General features: G+C 36.6%; 1 long non-coding RNA gene across 1 annotated transcript in view; it reads right to left on the bottom strand.

Annotated features, from left to right (window-relative positions):
• Positions 1-8,632: 8,632 nt before the first annotated feature.
• Positions 8,633-17,439, bottom strand: part of LOC113953850 — an 18,418-nt gene continuing 9,611 nt past the window's right edge. Inside the window, exons 3-4 of the long non-coding RNA XR_003530042.1 lie at positions 13,135-13,137; positions 8,633-8,644 (exon numbers count right to left, since the gene is read on the bottom strand). This is a non-coding gene — a long non-coding RNA (uncharacterized LOC113953850). The remainder of the gene's footprint in view (positions 8,645-13,134; positions 13,138-17,439) is intronic.

Here is a 17,439-nt window from a genome sequence, read left to right as displayed (position 1 = left end):
GAAGTAAAGAAATCACTAACTACAAAGTTATGTCATCTTTCTTTTCTTTTTTTTTAATCCCATATTTCTGTGAATATAAATACCTGAAGATAGTTATCATAATAAAATATGTGCAAGGAATATGATTTCACGAGCCATTGAGATTCACTTGCCTTCTATAGACCTTTAGATATGACTAAAATCTAAATGTGAAGTTACCTTTAGATAGACTTAGATACAGCTAAAGGCATTTGAAATAAACACTCTGGTTGCTGTGTCTTCAGTGGAAAATCTGCATTTCCACAGAGAACGAAACCTTCTATCTAAACACTGTTGGAAATAAGAATCAAACATTTCTTCATTAAATTGTCTCTCTGTTACTAACAAGGAGCAAATGTGATTTCTGAAAAGCAAGGAAGATGCTATGGAAAACTGAGTTTGGATTTTGTGTTGATTAACTTAATTAAAAGGAAGCACACCAAGTAGAAAAATAGTCTTTTTGTTTGGACAAACCTTGAAAGAATAATTGAAATTACTGGTATTGACCTTCAAAGATCTGTCAATTTTACTCCAAGTAAGGCAGAAAAGTATTGAGGAAAGAATTCTAGACCTAATTAGACAAATGACTCCTTCAGTAAAAGAGGAAGAATAAATAAGAAGTCTATAAGGACTGTAAAAAGAGAGATCATCAATGAAAACTTCACCAGTGAAACGTTAGATCTTGCAAAGGATGTTTTAACAAGTAAAAGTTACTTCAGTTATATAAAGAGGAAAAGAGCAAGAAAAACAAAAGTGGGGTCAATATTCAATAGGGATAGATGTGAGATTAAAAGTGACCTGGGAATTGCCCTCAAATAAATAAGCATTTTTGTCCCAGTTTTCAGTAGAATAAAGGTGTCTGGCAAAGTTTGTCCCATAGAAATAGTCCCCACTGACACAAAATCCCTAAGTAAGAAAAATGAGTGTGGTAATTATAACACAGTTGCTTATTCAAATTTATAACTATTTTTAGTAACACATTAAGCTAATTTAAATTCAAGCAAATTCAGTTTCACCCATTGTTAATAGCCTGGGATTACTGTAGCTTTTGAGAATTCATATGTCCCCTGGTTCTTTTTTTGGTGTTAAGAATCTCCAAATTCACCCCATTTCTCTTTGAGTGGATTATTCTTCACTTTTAAATCAGTGAAGTATTAATCAGGTTTTCCAGCTCAATGAGTTTGAATTCCTTTTTTCCTCACCCTTAAAAGTCAAGTTAAAGAAAGATCAAACAGTTTGCTAAAAGGGTGATTTGAAACTTTCCTCTTTTCCCCATTGAGTGTGAAAAGGTATATGGGAAGACAGATCCTTCTCTTTGTGCTCAGTCTGTTCAGCAATATAAAATCAAAGCCTCCTGAGAGCTAGAGACTACTTTCTCAAGTGTAGAACTTCTTTTGCAAAAATATTACCTCATGTTGCACTAACAGAATATTAATTATTCTTTTAGTTATTACAGAGTCTTCAGAAAAAAAAACCCAAAACAAAAAAACCCAACAAACCTAACACAGATTATAGCACAGCAGATAATATGATAAACAAAGACAAAAACTTCTATAGGGACAGTGTACATGTATGCATATATTTTACATACTCTAGAAGCATCTGGATTTAAGTCTAGAGTAGGTCCTTGGTACATTTTTTCATGTTTCCTTCAAAAGGGCAGTTTGGGAAATAAGAATTTGAATATAGAAGTTGTCAAAGCTAAAATTGCCAGTTGATAATGCTGAAACAGAAAAAAACATTTTGACTTTCTGATTACCTTTTGAACATTTAAGGCGGAACTAACTGTCTTCATTTCTATACTGAAAAAATTACATATGCAGTCATGTGTCCAGGAAGAATGGATTTTTCTATCCGTTTTCCCCCTCTACCTTTTTTTTCTATAATTTTCCCCCATCTATCATTGGGGGAAAATGAACCACAGCATTTTTAGCCAACACTCAACAATAAGCAAAACATGAGCATAAACTCTGAAGGAAACTGTAACTAGGGAGATGGATGAAGTGAAAAACGGCATAAAACCAGGTAAAGTTTTCTAGTGTTATATTTTATTAGACATTTTACAAAGAGATCTTCATCAATTTTAAGATGGACTTTATTTGGCCTATGAAAGGAAATAAATGAAGCTGTTGCCTATAATTGCACAGTTAATTGCCCTTGATAACCCAGACAAACCTTTCAGTCTCAGTTTGCCAAATACGTGACATACTTCAGGTGGAGTTATTGAACCAACTACTCACCACAGCTTCCCACGGAGAAGATTTCACTTACTTTACCCCAGCAACTCTTCAGTAATGCTTCCATCACTCAGGAGTGGGTGGAGAGAGACTCAGCGAGGAGGTGAAGAAATAAGACCTGGCACCAGGTGAGATCCCTGACTGAGTCATGTAAGCTATTGTCTTACTTATTTTACTTTTACTCCACTTTGTTAAAGACTAGGCTCCTCACAGAGTTCATTTCTTCTGAACTGCAGAGTTCTCTGACAACTCATTGACTTCGGTGCAAGCTGAAGACAGTATTTTAAAGGCCATATGAGAGCAATCCAAATCCACAGGGCATCATTTAGTGACATAAATGCATAGTTTTTTTGAGATAGCCGGACTTTCTAACCTTATATCGAATCCCTGTAAATTCCACCTGGTCTTTACATCTTTCCGAGCTATACTATATTCCCAGAATGCTTTTAAGGGGAAACCTTTCTAGTAGGAGAAACAAATGTCATGACTCTTTTTGCAGAAGCTGCAGTTAATCCAAGTTTTCCCGTACCAAATTTGTGCTTCTCCTACAATACTCCATTTTACTTACTGCTGGATTGCTGCTTTTTAGCCTAAAAGTAAACAAATTTTTATAGAGCTGTCTAGATGCAGTATTGTTTGTGGAAGTTCTTTGGAAACTAAGTACTTATTATTGTTGTAGTAGTAGTAGTAACAATAATAATAATATTACTATTGTTATTTGGCTTGTAAGATAGGTTGAAAAAAAATCATATCCAGCATAACCAGCATCCATTTGTCTTCTAAGGAAATAGGAAAAATATATAGGTGGCATATCATGTTATGTGATATGATCCTCCCCTAACAGAGAACAGAAAAGAAGATCTGGTAAAATCTACCCATAAACAAGACAATGTTTGCTGTTTGATTCCCACTTGATTGGGAAGTACCTGCACACCAGGGATGGAAGGATACTGGGGCTTTTTATGTCCCCAGAGCCTTAGATCTCACCTAACATTTTGACTCCACTGTAATTCTTGTATTCTCCAGAATTTGGAGTCCCCCAGAAATAGACTGGGATAAGTATCTGAGGTCTCGTTCCCTGTTAATCAGTGGAAAACAGATCTCACTCCCTACTGAGCAATGGGGTGAGGAAAGAGGGGAGCCCCTTGGCTCTCTCCATGGACAGCTGTTGCCCTGCTTTCACTACACTGCTGAAACAGGGACAATGACCCTGCCTCCCTCTAAATTGCAATTCCTGGAGTTAAATGATCATCTATTTTAAAAATAGAAAGTATTAGTAAGGTTCCAGAGCTCCTGGTGTAGAGCAAAATGGGAAGAGATAAACCTTGAAACTTCAGTATGCAATGTAATTTTTAAAAAGAAAAACAGCACTATTTTTAAAAGTTGTGGGTTTTTTTGGTGGGGAGAGAGATGAGGGAAGAGGGCAGACCTGAGAATGGGAAAGATTGATTTTTCAATCTGGGTTTGGTACTCCTCCACTGTGCTCTAGAAGATCAAGATGTATTCGTGAAGCCTCCTCTTAAATTTTGTGGCTTTGTATGTATAGGATGGAACTATAAATGAAAAATTATTTTCCCCACTGTTAACTGTCTGAGTAATGCAAAATAGAGGAACAGTTTTTTCTTCCTGTCTTGCTGGCAAAATAAAAGCCAGGTGATTACAATTTTCCCTTATGTATCTAGAAAAACTTTTCTAAAAGACAAGTCAAACCCGCTCCCTAATGTGCAGTTAATAATTATCTGATAAGATTGCTTTTTTTTTTATTGCTATTAGTTTGTTTGAACACTGTATTTCAAGAGCCACAGACATTTTTCTCTATATTGACTTATTAGCAGCAAAATGCTATCTTTAAGAGGCCTTTTACAAAAGCCCAAAAATCCAGAATTAGTTATCTACAGACCTTGAAAGCAGATAATTAAGAGGGAATATGGATATGTCAAAGCACATATTTGGTGGCTATGATAAATCTTAAAAAACAACTAAAAATATGGTTAGAGAGGAAGAAATTATTTTGGATAAGAAAGATCAAAAATAAAACTGGCAATTTCAAAAACTCTTAAGTTCATATTTTCTCCTTTTTTCTGAGTATAAGAAGAAAATAGAGAGAATTCTTTATTTGTATTTCTTATGAAAATTTCCATAACGTTTCTTTTAGTCTTTGCATTCTAAGAACCATGAAAAATAATCTGGGAAGCAATAAGGTTTAAAACAAACAAACAAACAAGATAGAGAAAAGAATTTAAGACTTTATGACCTCATCCTCTGTAATGCACAAGAAACTTTGTAGGATTGCTGACCCCACAATTTTCTTGATTATATAGGTAGACAGGAGAAAAATAAATAAAGCTTTCTGATGTCCCTGAAGTCCTGTGTCCAGTCTGTTTCTAGTCAGAGGCTGGATGCTGGCCATACCAAAATATATATGACTGCCACGGTCCGTGGGGGAGGGGTGTGGGACTGCGACACTGCACAAAAGGGTCCAAGCGAGGTTTGAGGTGTAATGGCTGTTTAATGAAGGTGTGCAAGGGTTTATATAAGCTCTGGCGTGGAGAGGGCCAGAAAATGGGGTGGAGCGTGAGACAGACAACCAGGGAACAAATAGGAGTAGGGACTCAGGAGAAGGGGGAGGAACTGGGAGCGGAAAGGTCCAATGGTAACTCTCTCCTCACTGCAGCTTTCTCAGCCAATCAGAGGGAGCAGCGGGAAAGCAGGGAGCAGACAACTCGTGGCATGCCTGGGCAGTTACAACTTGTAGGGGTAACATACAATGCACATATTTAAAACCACATCATAACTGTAAAGTCCATATAATAAAGTCCTTTCTCAATTGCTGTATATCTTTTTCCACGCCTGGAACCATTCCCATTCTGATTCTTGCTCTTCAACATATGACTGCAATGGAATGACTTTTATTTTGGTTATGCAGTATCCTCCCTAAAACAAACCCACTTTGGATAATATTTCACATTCATATGTATATTTTTTGAACATTTCTACCAGTCTAACAGGCCTGGCAATTGCAATAGTTTTAAGGCCAAGGTTTCTGGGGGGAAAAAAAAAGTCAAGCCTTCAAAGAAGATGTCAGAAGCCTGTTCAGATACCTGATAGGCTTACTGAGGCAAATGTAAACATTTTAGGACAACACTGAGCCATTTAGCGTTTGTGATATATCATTATTTACTCTTCTGAAGGTACAGACTAATATAAAATCTAATCAATTCTTTAGATAAGCTTTATAAACTAAACTGTTATTTGAAACAGCATAATGAAATGAAATTCTCTGGTTTTTTATTTGTCTGTGTTTATACATTGCAGAAGAAAAAGTAAAACAGAATATAACAATAAATACCATTTCTTAAACCAAAAAGATTTGACTTTTTCTTTTTCCATTCTTGTGTGGTTAAAGATAGGCTGGGAAGATACTTTTTAAAAAAAATATATTTAATGTGCAATGAATCTTGCCAATACAGTACATTCAACTTTGAAAAGTCTGTGCAGTATTTGGAGTTTTAGAGCTTTGGATAACTCTGTATAGTCACAACAGTATATATGAATGAGTTTTTAATTAAATTAGTAACAGCATCTCTCACAGAATCAAACAAAACAGAACTTTTAAGCCACAACTTTTATCTGCAAGTATGATCATATTCAGCCCTTTAAAAGGCAGAGAAAACAAGCGTCTTCTCAGCCCTAAATAAACATACATCCACTCAAAATTTTTTGCTTTTTGAGGTGAAAAAATTAAATATTTTTCTACTGCATTGTAGCTGAGCAAACATCTCCAAAGTAGGATTTCTGCAAGGTAACTTGCCTTTTACACTGAATAATTGATCTACCTGTCAAAATACAGAAGCAAGTGTAACCCGTATGCCAAACTGTTGGGAAATGCATGTCTAATTTTATACCTGTCCTATACCAGGTAAAATATGGCAGGTGCAGGACATATGACCTAAAGGCATATTCACATAAAACCATAACTGCATAGTACACAAGTGGTTATGAAACTATTATCACCTCTGAAACCATTCTGCTGGCACTTATGCCTTTTAAATGAAAATATGGCACAGAATGGCCATTTTATCTCTTGTGTTCCTAAAGTTTATAACAAGGCTGTTCTACTGACTGATGGAGAAAGAAGGTGTGATCAAACACTGTAAGAGACTTGAAAGGGTTAACGATTTACACATTCTAAGATCACCACAAGACTATTGCAAACTGAAAAGGAGCTGCTGGTCACCCAGCAAAGCCCACCCCCACCTGGAATACTGGTAAAGGATCAGATAAGTAGGTGCCATTGTCCAGCTATCCTGGGTGCAGATGCCTGCCTGAGGAAGGGAAGAGGCTAAGAAGAGGCAAGTCCTGAAAGGTGGGAAAAACCCTTTTATCATGTCCTTTACATGAACTCTACACATCTAGCCTGGGCTATACATCTCAAGCGCTGGACCACGATGGACAATGATTGAAACACAATAGGCAGCTCCTACTGTCTTTGGAGATGTTGGAGGCTCGTGGCATGGCCTGTGGAACTATCCACTGTAAAACTCTCTGCCCTGGAGAGGTATAGAGAGTTTCTACCGGAGCTGGAAGTGTATAATAACTCATAACATCTTTGAGTTTGGCAGGGGGCTTTCCCCAGCCCCAACAGATAAAGACCACCACTTCAACTAACAGACATAGAAGCTGCAACTACCAAGTTTCATCACTGGACCCCATGGGCGGTACATACATCTTTCCACCTTTATGCTTTCTTTCCCTTTCTCTCCCTTATACATTTCCTTAAGTGTTATCCTTATGCTTTAATAACAATGCTATATTGCTATGCTTTAATATTGCTGTGCTTTATAGTGTCATATTGCTATGCTCTAATGTTGCTTTATTGCTATAGATGCTTTAATATTGCTGTATTGCTATAGAATGATAACACCCAAAATGGCAACATACCTGTTTACCTTTTGAAACAAAATTGTTCCAAAATAAACCTTATATATATATATGTTTGCAAATACCGATTATTCAGTGTCGTTTCACTCTAATCCACCCCAAGGGATTTATTAATAAGAACCTGGGTTACCCTCCTCTTTCTGGGGTGAGTCACAACAGGCACTCAGCAGCAGAACCTGAGTCAGTAGCATTAAACATTTTTTGCAATATTAACTTTCCAATACAAAGGTAGACGTCTTTAGAAATTTAGGATACTCATTACAGTTGCATGAAAACTTATATCTCTGAAATTGCTTTATTAGTTGCCTTTCTTGGGCTTCATAAGAATCCATGAACATTGCACATCATAGGCTAAAAACTTCTGTTCCCATGAAATTAACTAAAAAATATAGGTCTTTGACCATGGAATTTAGCTGAGAAACAGAAATAAGAAACAGAATTACTTCCTTCACTAAGTTCTATATAACTAGACTATTAAAGTCCATTTGATTTAAGATTAACAGAAATTTTAAATTTCAAGAAAAAGCCCTCAAAGTTTCACCTAGTTTTTCTGCTATAGGACTATTTATATGAAGTAACTCTTATAATAAAATATTAATGTTTCAGATGTGAAGTCTATTTGCAAAGATTATCTCTGTTCCTAGCAGAAATGGTGATTTGCTCACGTTCACAGTGCTTGTCAGAAAATAGACATATATGAATATTTTAGAGACCAGCCTGCTACAGAACATAGCCCTGTTCCTCTTATTTTAGCCAAAAAACAATGTTAGTTTATACACTGTGATGTTTTTGCATTTTTTCTTAAAGTAAAAAGATGTTGTAAGATAAGTATTTTATTCTTTTTCAACTTCACTGAAAGCAATGGACTTCCTTCCTAGCCTGCACTGTCGAAAAAGAGAATTTGAGACTTTAGATATTTGTCATTAAGGGGTTATTGTTTAACTAACACTGTAATTCCTTCACAAGGGACAGTGTAGGAGTATGTTACAAATAGGGATGTAAAATCCTACATCCATTAAAGTTAACCTGTGTTTTTGCAGCAGCTTTGCATACAAATCACTCTTACTGTTGCATTGCGTGAGGTGGACGAACTATTAGGTGTCAGAATTATACTGTAATGAGGATATTTTGCTTCTTAACCTAACTTCAGTTATGTTGCAGCAGAAATATAGGCTTTAGGCTGTTAGAACAATATGAGAGTTTTAATCTGTCTCAGAATAAAAATGCATTGATTCTTGAACATTTGAATTATGGTATAGGACATTTCAATGTCCACTACAACATTGTACTTGTTGTTAGTGTGTAATGGTAAACTTTGCATCAAACAACAATTATTTCCTGAGAACAGATATGCAAATCAGATGATCTTTGAAGATGGATTGAACCCTGGCTTTAATGGTAACCAATTGTCAAGATCCCAAATTGTCTCATTATAAGATTTTTTATCTCTTTTAATTTATTGTAATAAGCAACATTTAGAACCATAGAAACAGTGTTGGATTCCATACAAGAGGAGTCCCTCTTTTGAACAAGCACAGCACTTGGGCAAAATTCATACATTATATTCTTGTAATATTTTACAGTTTTAGACATTTATCTAAAGAAAAAACCAACTTTATTGACAACAGAAAATAGTTATTTGTGTTGAAATACACACAAAAACTAACTATACTGTGGCTAGTGTTGCCTAAAGAAAACTCAGGGAGGAAAACTCCAGGGCAACTTAATTTGGAGGTAAGGGAAGGGAAGGTTTTAATGATGCCTCTCAGGCATTGGGGTTACAAGTCACGTGCGCCCTGCCCCTCGACCCAGTGCTACAATTTTATAATAATGTCCATCCAATCCCTGATTTATCCACCCCCCAGCCTTTGCCTTGTTCCACTCCCCGACCTACCCCTTGGGAATTGAGTCTGGAGGCGTTTTGGGACCCTTCCTGCCTCGTCTTCATCTTCTTAGGGCACACTGTCCTTGCAGCTTGTCCAAAGTTCTGGGTGATATCTGGTGGTCCAGGCCAGGGAACAGGTGTTCTTAAACAAAATGAGGGCCTACCTTGAAAAGAAGACTAAATATGCTACTGGAATTTAGGGGGGAATATGGAATGGGGTAAGAGGATTGAATGTACGTGTAATTACTGTGCTAAAGGGTGAGGGAATAAATGCAGCTGCTTCTAAAATCTGTTTTCGCTACATGACTACTTCTAAAACCTATAAAAATTTAAAAAAATCAAAAATCAAAAAAACCTTAAGGCAGCACTAGGTGTAGAGTTATTCATGCATACTGACCACTGGCTGCATGAAAACACCAGGAGACTACAATATAGTTTCTTCCCTTCCATCACTGTGGAGCAGACACTTGATTATTTTACATGCCAGTTTTCATTAGTGTTTCCAGTGCTGTCCCTTCCTTTAGTTGCTGGAAATATTCCTTGCAGGTAACTGCAGTTGTGCTTGTGGCACTGCTGACCACATGGTTCCTGTTTCAGACCAAAGACACATGAAGAAGCAAGCTAAAATTCTGTAAATTTTGACTTGTAGGTTTAACTAGCTTAAACTAAACTTTTTCATATCCATAAGGATATCTGAGGAACAGTAGCTCACGGAAAAATCTAGGTTTGAAGGGATCTCCGGTTATCATCTGCCACAAACTTCTCTAGAAAGTAAGGGCTTATTCAGGGTCTTATCAAATTACGACTTGAATATTTGCAACAGGAAGGTTCCTTTGGGCAACCTATCCCAATTCTCAATTCCCATTTTGAAGAACTTATTCTTATGCACAAACAGTATTTACCCTAAAGCAGCTTGTGCCTTTTTTCTTTTCTCCGGTTGCTATGCATTCTCATAAAGAAAGTATCTCCATCTTCTCTGGAACTCTCTCTCAGATATTGGAAAACCACAAAGAAGTCCACCTGAGCCTTCTTGTCACACACTTGAATTCTTCAACCTTTCTTTGTGTGTCAAGTTTTTAATTCTCTCAGTACCTTGCTGGTCCTCTGCTGGACTCTCTCCAATTTATCTCTTTTGAACTGGGGAGATCAAAACTGGATACAGTATTCCAGGTGTGGCCTAACAAGTACCGCTATGGTCAACAGTAATTTTTTCTCCAGGAACAAAATTAGCTTAACAAGAATGAATCTTTGTGGGGTTTTTTAAATTTTATTTTTAAATATCATTCTATTTTTCAAAACTTGAGGGTTAGGTTAGCAACTGATAAGAAAGAGTAGATCCACCTGCAAGCAGCAGGCAGTTACAAATTCTCATTCATACAATAACTTTCTTACAGTTTTCTTTCCTTCTTAGTTATAAGTAGTTAAAAAGAGAAAAGCTATAGGAGAAAAAAGGAGAAAGCTCTATTTCAAATCAATGCAATAACTGTTGACTGGTAAATATTTATCTATATCTTCTATTTCAAATGAAGTTTCAATAAGCTGTTATTCAGCATTTTTTATTTAAATCTGGAGAATAACAGCGGGGTCAAAAAAAGGAATTATGTAATACAGATCCTGAAATATATCACTGGTATATACCATGTAAAACATATAGTGTGGAAAATTTAGTGGTTATGTGAGTGCGATTGTGTGCAAACATTTGTGTGTTCACAGAATACACATATAAATGATGTTGTAAGTAAGACATTTGCAGATTGAAAATTTCAGGTGTTTAACTGCTTCTGTGCCTACAGATATGGTTAATTAGGATTAATTAACATAATAAATAGACACCTAATAAGGTATTTACTGACCAGCTCACTGCTTCCTTTTATGCCTTCCTTAATTTTTTCTGGGATTGTCTTTCCTTTGCTGTTGGTGTCCATCTTCCACAACCTACAAACAGAGGAGAACTTGCCATTGAAAAATAGAGAAGAACAGCAGGATTTTCTATTTTCCATAGCAGCTGTAAAAAAAAGGCCTTTATTTCAGAGTGTTTGACATAATGTTAATTTGAATGAGCAGGGAAGTGAATTTTGTGCTGTTTATTTAGTTAGGGGTACCCTTCCTAAGCTGAACTAATTGATATTTTTTTTTAGATTGGATAAAGATGAAAAAAGGAAGCTGAAAAGTTAACTCCATGTGAAATTCTTTCTTCTTGATATCCTTTGATAGTAAGGTGATCAGAGTACTTTGTTGTTTTCTCTTTTTCGCTGCCTTGTTAAATAGAGCTATCCAAGCTGCAGTGAGAGGTTAATGTGTATGTTCCTGTGCTCCTCTCTTCTATGTTCATTGGTCTTTCAGCTGCTAGGATTCATAAACCATTGGTATGGGGTCTTAGCAATATTTCTGTAAAACAATCTTGTCTAGAGAAATCTTACCTAGTGGAAAACTACATTGACAATTGTCTCCTAATGACCTCCAAAAATTTCCTTCAGCCTTCCTGTTTGCAAAACTGGTATGTTATGTCAAAAGTCCCATTGTTTATCCTAACACTAACAATTTTAGATAGGTGTTTTCTATGGAATGTTTCTGGATTGGATTTTCAGTTTTGCTTGCACATCTGTATAAGTCAATGAGATGCCAGAGACCAGTAAGTATTTCGAATTTGATGAGTTCTCATATTTCTAGCAGATGAGTTTGCATATTTTGGAATGTAATCTGGAAAGCACTATGTGGAAAACATTCAAAGGGGACTGCTACCTGACCTGTAAATGAATAACTTGTATGAATTTAACCAAGTGCTGTAAGTTTTGCAAAACTCTATTACAGAATTTCCTGATAAAAGAGCACATTTGCTGAGTACCAAAGCTTTCTGCCTAAGAGGTCTCTTCTGTAATTTCCTCTATCTGTTACCTAACTGAAAAGATAGAAAATAGAAAACAACATTTGCTGTTAGTTTATTGCTTTGGCTCAGGGATTCTCATATTAGTGTTAACTGCCGCTAAGAACAGCAGGTGGTAATTTCTGATGGAAACAAGCAGCTACTAGACCAGATAACCCTCATTTACTTACACCCTGTCCAATCCTTCTAGGGAATATTATAAACTGTAGGCCCTTGCTCATTTGTCCTTGTTTTAGCTGACATTGTCATTCATGACTATACTGTGAGTGTAAATGATGATCTAATGTCACTTCTATAATTACTTGGCGCTGTGAATAAATCGTAATCCCCCTGGGTCAATAACTGCTCTCAGTTTGACATTCAATAAACAAGGTTTGGAGAATTGCTGTAGTTTCATTTTTTTCTCCTTCCTGGTGCTTTCAGTGAATGCTATTCAGGAGTAGTTCAGGACCATTAAGAAAAGAAAGGAAACAACTGTACGCAGTGTAAGACTGCTGAAGGGATGCCTCTGCTTTTCAACAGCTACTTACAAAGGCCTCTCACCTCTAGGGTCCAATTAATCTCCAGTGGAATTTTTGGTAATGACTTCAGGGGGAGTGAGACCCTCCAGCCTGGGAGGCTGCTCTATGTTCTGTCATGAATCACAGTTTTAAGGGCACATATTACAGATATGACAATGCCTGTTGTATTCATCCTCTGTGCCTCAAGATTTTTGCAAGAACTCAACTTTTGTTGCTGTAGCCTTGAATGTGGTTCCACATAATGCACTCTAGCTAGGTGCAACCAAGCCCTTCTGTCATAAAATAAATTGCCTCTGTTATGCACAAGGATGACATCTAACAAGGACAAATCAAGAGCTGTTGCAAAACTGTGTTGGTTTCTGCTCTTCTAACAACGACACAACAGTTGCTGCTCTGTAACTACTCAGGGTCTTCTTCTGCACTGACTGCCTGGAGGTCCCAGTGATCAGGAGTTTAATTCTCAGTTTTCCTATATCCTTTATCTTTGACATTATGGAAACACCTTGTTGTACAGCATTATGTCCTAATTATTTACATGTGCCATTGTCTAAGAAAAACAAAAGCATCTTGACCTTCTATTTCTGCCAAACCCAAGAAAGAGTTTGTTGGGGGGTAAGACTAATCATGAGGCAATTGCAGGCACAGTACTCACTGCAAGAAATTATTAACAAAATAGGATTATGATGAAGCTGAGAAGCAAATTATTAATAAATGGCAAATGTAAAGAAATAGGCCAAACCCTCCATAAGGTGAGGGCTGAGAAAAGTAAATCTGGAACTGCTTCAGGGACTTAACCTTTCAAAAGAGACTTGCATGATGCAGGTCAGAGTCACCTTGACTTCTGATCTGAATATCATGTTTTCAACAAAAAAGGGCAGTTGTATGAATGTATATGAAGAAGAAGTGAAAGGGAGAAAAACTGAAATGTTCCAGCTGTTTTATACAGAATTGAAAGGAACAGCAAAAAAGTGATCACAGGAAAGATGATGGATGTAGTTAGGGCATGCATTTCATATCAGAGACTTTTTATTTGGTCCAACACCAATCTTCCACCATTTTGCAAGGGCAGATGGACTTTAGGGACTCTTAAAAGAACCATTTCCTTTTACAAATCTATTTATAGTATTTTTATTTACTATTTATTATTATTTTATTTAATATTGAGAGGTATGTTTTGCATACAGCTCCAGAAAACTTTGGAGTCATTGTTGAATGTTGATACTATAAACAGTAATAAGACAGCTACATCCCTACCAGCAAAGCTATGCCTCACCACTATGAACAAAAACACGTTTGCCTAATTGAATATCTGTGCCTTGATGGACCAATCCCGTGCTTCTTCTAAAAAGGAATACAAAGGCATATTACATTAAAACACAGTGTATTGGTCCCAGATAGACCATGAACATGCTGAGAAAGAGTTAAAGGTAACATAGCTGGCATAGAAACAAGGACAGGAAAAGAGAGTTGTTTTTTTGGTATGTGTTGCTAAGCAGCAGAAACATACCTGTCTTAGTTGGTCTGTAGACAAATGTCCTGGACACTCTAGAAGATACTCTCAGGATTTTTAGTAAAAACGCATGTAGTTCTTTTGCCCCATATACTTTTGAATGCCAACATGCATTGAAATCCATGGAGATCCTTTCTGTGTACAATTAAGTAGCAGAGGGACAATAAAAAGTCTTTTATCACTCTCAGGAATAAAAATTGCAGCCTTAACCACATCATCTGTAATTTGTTCCTTAAATTGTTCCCTATAAAAATTCACGTAGCTTTAGGCTCATCTTAAACACCATTCCCCATGGCTAGGAACTATGATTGCCACACAGGAGAAAATCTCTGCAGCATCACTGCACTTACAAAGAAAAAGGAAGAAAAATGCTTTGATTTTCTACATATCAGTGAGACAATCTTTATAGGCGACAAAGTATGGAGGGGAAGTAAAAGTGTAGATGGATTTCATCACTATTTTGTCCCCTTGAACAGTCATGTTAACTTTCTTGATCAGTGTCTTTGTCAGAAGCCTTTCACAGCATTCAAAGACTGACTCAGATCAGGAAGTGCAAAGAGAAAACTGAGTGAGCAATGAGGAACTGAGAGGATCCAACGCTGGAGAAGAAACAGAAGATCTGTGGCAGAAGGATGAGGGACTGAAAGAAGCAGAGGGGACAGTGCCCTACAGCACCAGACATCTTCAAAATGGTGCAGATAATTGCATAAATTGACCCAAAATACTATCACGTCCAATGCACCACTAGTAATATTCACTCTTTGTGCTGCTGTGCATGTTTTCTTGGACAGTAAACAATACAAACCACATCTTTAACAACTTGTGCTGGACATGTGGAGAATAAAATGAAGTATGGCAAATCTTTGACGGCTAGAGCATCCATAAACCTAGGTCTAAAGCCCAGAGAGAAGGTAGATGCCCAGTCCCTGGAAACATTCAAAGTCTGGCTGGATCGAGCTCTGAGGAACTTAATCCACTTGCAGATGTCCCTGCTCAGTGCATGAGGGTTGGACTAAGTGATCCTTAATGACCCTTGAAAGGTCCCTTCCAACCCAAACCATTCTGTGGTTCTATGATAAACAGCTTGCACTCTCTTCATACTCATTATTTATTTTTTTTAATTCCAGGAAAATACTGTTCAATGTTTTTAATACTTTTTAACTTCTCAACATGCTTTTCTTAGCACCATAATAAATCCCCTTATTGCTTTTAAAAGGTCTTTTAGTATGTTAATAAGAAGTTTGTAAAATATTTTTGTTATCAGACTAACAGGTGGCATACTTCTATATTTGTTTTTCATGGAATGATTGAGTTTAATTTGTTTTACTTGCCTTTTTGCACGTAATAAAAATGTTAAGGATACAAAATAGATGCAAGTGTACTGGTATGTGTTAAAATAGTATCCAGGTTTTCCTCTCAAAGAACTGTCAACAATACTGCATATGACTAATATTTATCATTCAGACTACACAAGCAAAAATATTTTCTTCATAGCACACCACTTAGTGATTTTTTTAAAGCATATCTAAGTCTAACAGCTTGACAGCTGACTCTAATAAATGCCCTTATTAACAATCACTCTGTCTGTGTCCAGCTGTCATCTCCCTGACAAGGCACCCCTCTAAAGACTCTGAAGCATGCAGAAATGCCAAGTGTATTGGCCTTCATGAGATCTAGGCTACACAAGGTCTTTCCCAAAGAAAGATCTTTCTGCACAAGAGCCATGCTTCAAGATACACTGAGAAAATCTGTTTGGGACTATGGACTTAACTGGAAGCCAGCAAGCAAGAATGTGAGCCTAATAGCCAGATTTGCAATATGTCATATCCAGACACACATAATTAGGAAAACTTGCTGGTGTAGGTATAGGCTTAGACAGTAGACACTCCCTAAGTATAATTCTTTGGGACACCTGCAAATGTGACAGGTTTTTTGGAGTGGGGAGAATGGTGTAAATATTCCTTCTAACAAAATATTTGCATCTGATCTATAGCAGTGTGTTAGAAAGCACTTCTCCATGGACTTGTTCTCAAGTTGAGATGGTTCAATGGGATCCAGAGAAACAAAGTGTAATTTTTCGTTCTTGTCCCTACATCTAGTCTCTATAGTGTGATCACAACATACTGCAGTTCTGTGTTAGACATCGTCTTTACAACTCTGGAATACTCTGGATGATTTTAACAATGAAAATTTTAAAAAATTACTTCTGAGTTTTACAATGGCTGTCATTAAGAGACAGGAGAACAGATAACTGGACAACATCCTTTGAAAGTGAATAGTGAAACAGCTTGCTTCCTGCATTACACTGAGGGATGCTTGCTTCTGACTACCGTGTCACAATTTTGATGTGCTCAATCCCTGTGCACTAACTGCTCTCCTTTCTCTTTGTTTTTTTCTAGGAAGATTATGACTTTCAGAACAAAAAATCCCACAAACCAAACAAAAAATAAAACAAATCCACTCATGCATAACACTGATTTTTTTTCTCTAATTGCGTGACCATTTCATATCTTCCTATGATTCCTCCATCTTTCTTTAGCACAATCAAATGCATTGTAAAAAGCTTGCTAAGAGCCTGTGTTTCATATTCCCTAGTGCTCAATCAAAGCTTGAAACCAGGGATGTGTTGCCAGCTGCATCACTCATTTCTTGCTCTGTGCCTGAAGCCCAGGCTGCTCTGAGTGTCTGCAGTAAGCACTGAAGTAGCAGTGAGGAGAGACAGAAACCTGAGATGGAAAACTGTCTGTCTTCAGTCTTGAAATGACAGAACTTTTCAGGTTTCACATAATTCACATAGAAATTGATACTTTTATGGGAATTATAAAATACACAAGGGCTGGATATTAAGCATCTTTCCATTGGATTGAAAATCTCAGACCTAGGCCAGATCTACTTGGGCCAAAATCTGTCATTATTTAGTAGTTGTTCAATGATCTGTGTAAAATGAATTGATGGGTTGATTTAGTTTTTGGAGAAAAGTAACTCATTTGTTTAAAAAACTTCCTCCAGTAGTCTAAGAAGAGATTCCAAATGTTGAAATAAACTAGAGAACACTTAATTATTTTTTTTTTTAAAGCAACTGGAATTTGGAGAAGTGTCCTTAATTTTTTAATATATAAATTTCAGACCATTATCCTCTATTGAAATTTATTAGTACTTCATATTATTTATCAAATTGCCTGATTTGGATATGAAATGTTCTTTGGAATATTGAAAACAAATGTATTGTTTTCCTTTGTTATCCTGGCCCATCATTTTTATAGATGGTTAATTTGGGGTTACCTATTGTTCTCTAACAAAGTAAGAACAGTGCAGACCTGGACAGAAAACTGAGTGGAGTGCCTGAGATTCTGAGAGTTTGGACAGGATTATGTACTTTCTCTTTTGTTTTCTTTCCTTTCTTTTCTTTTTTTTTTTTTCCTACTCCCTTCCCTTCCCAAACC

The sequence above is a fragment of the Corapipo altera genome, unplaced genomic scaffold (assembly GCF_003945725.1).
Source record: "Corapipo altera isolate COAL_440 unplaced genomic scaffold, ASM394572v1 66, whole genome shotgun sequence".
NCBI classification, from domain to species: Eukaryota; Metazoa; Chordata; class Aves; order Passeriformes; family Pipridae; genus Corapipo; species Corapipo altera.
Note: the sequence above shows the minus strand (reverse complement) of the source record. Positions and strands in the feature narration are given on the sequence as shown.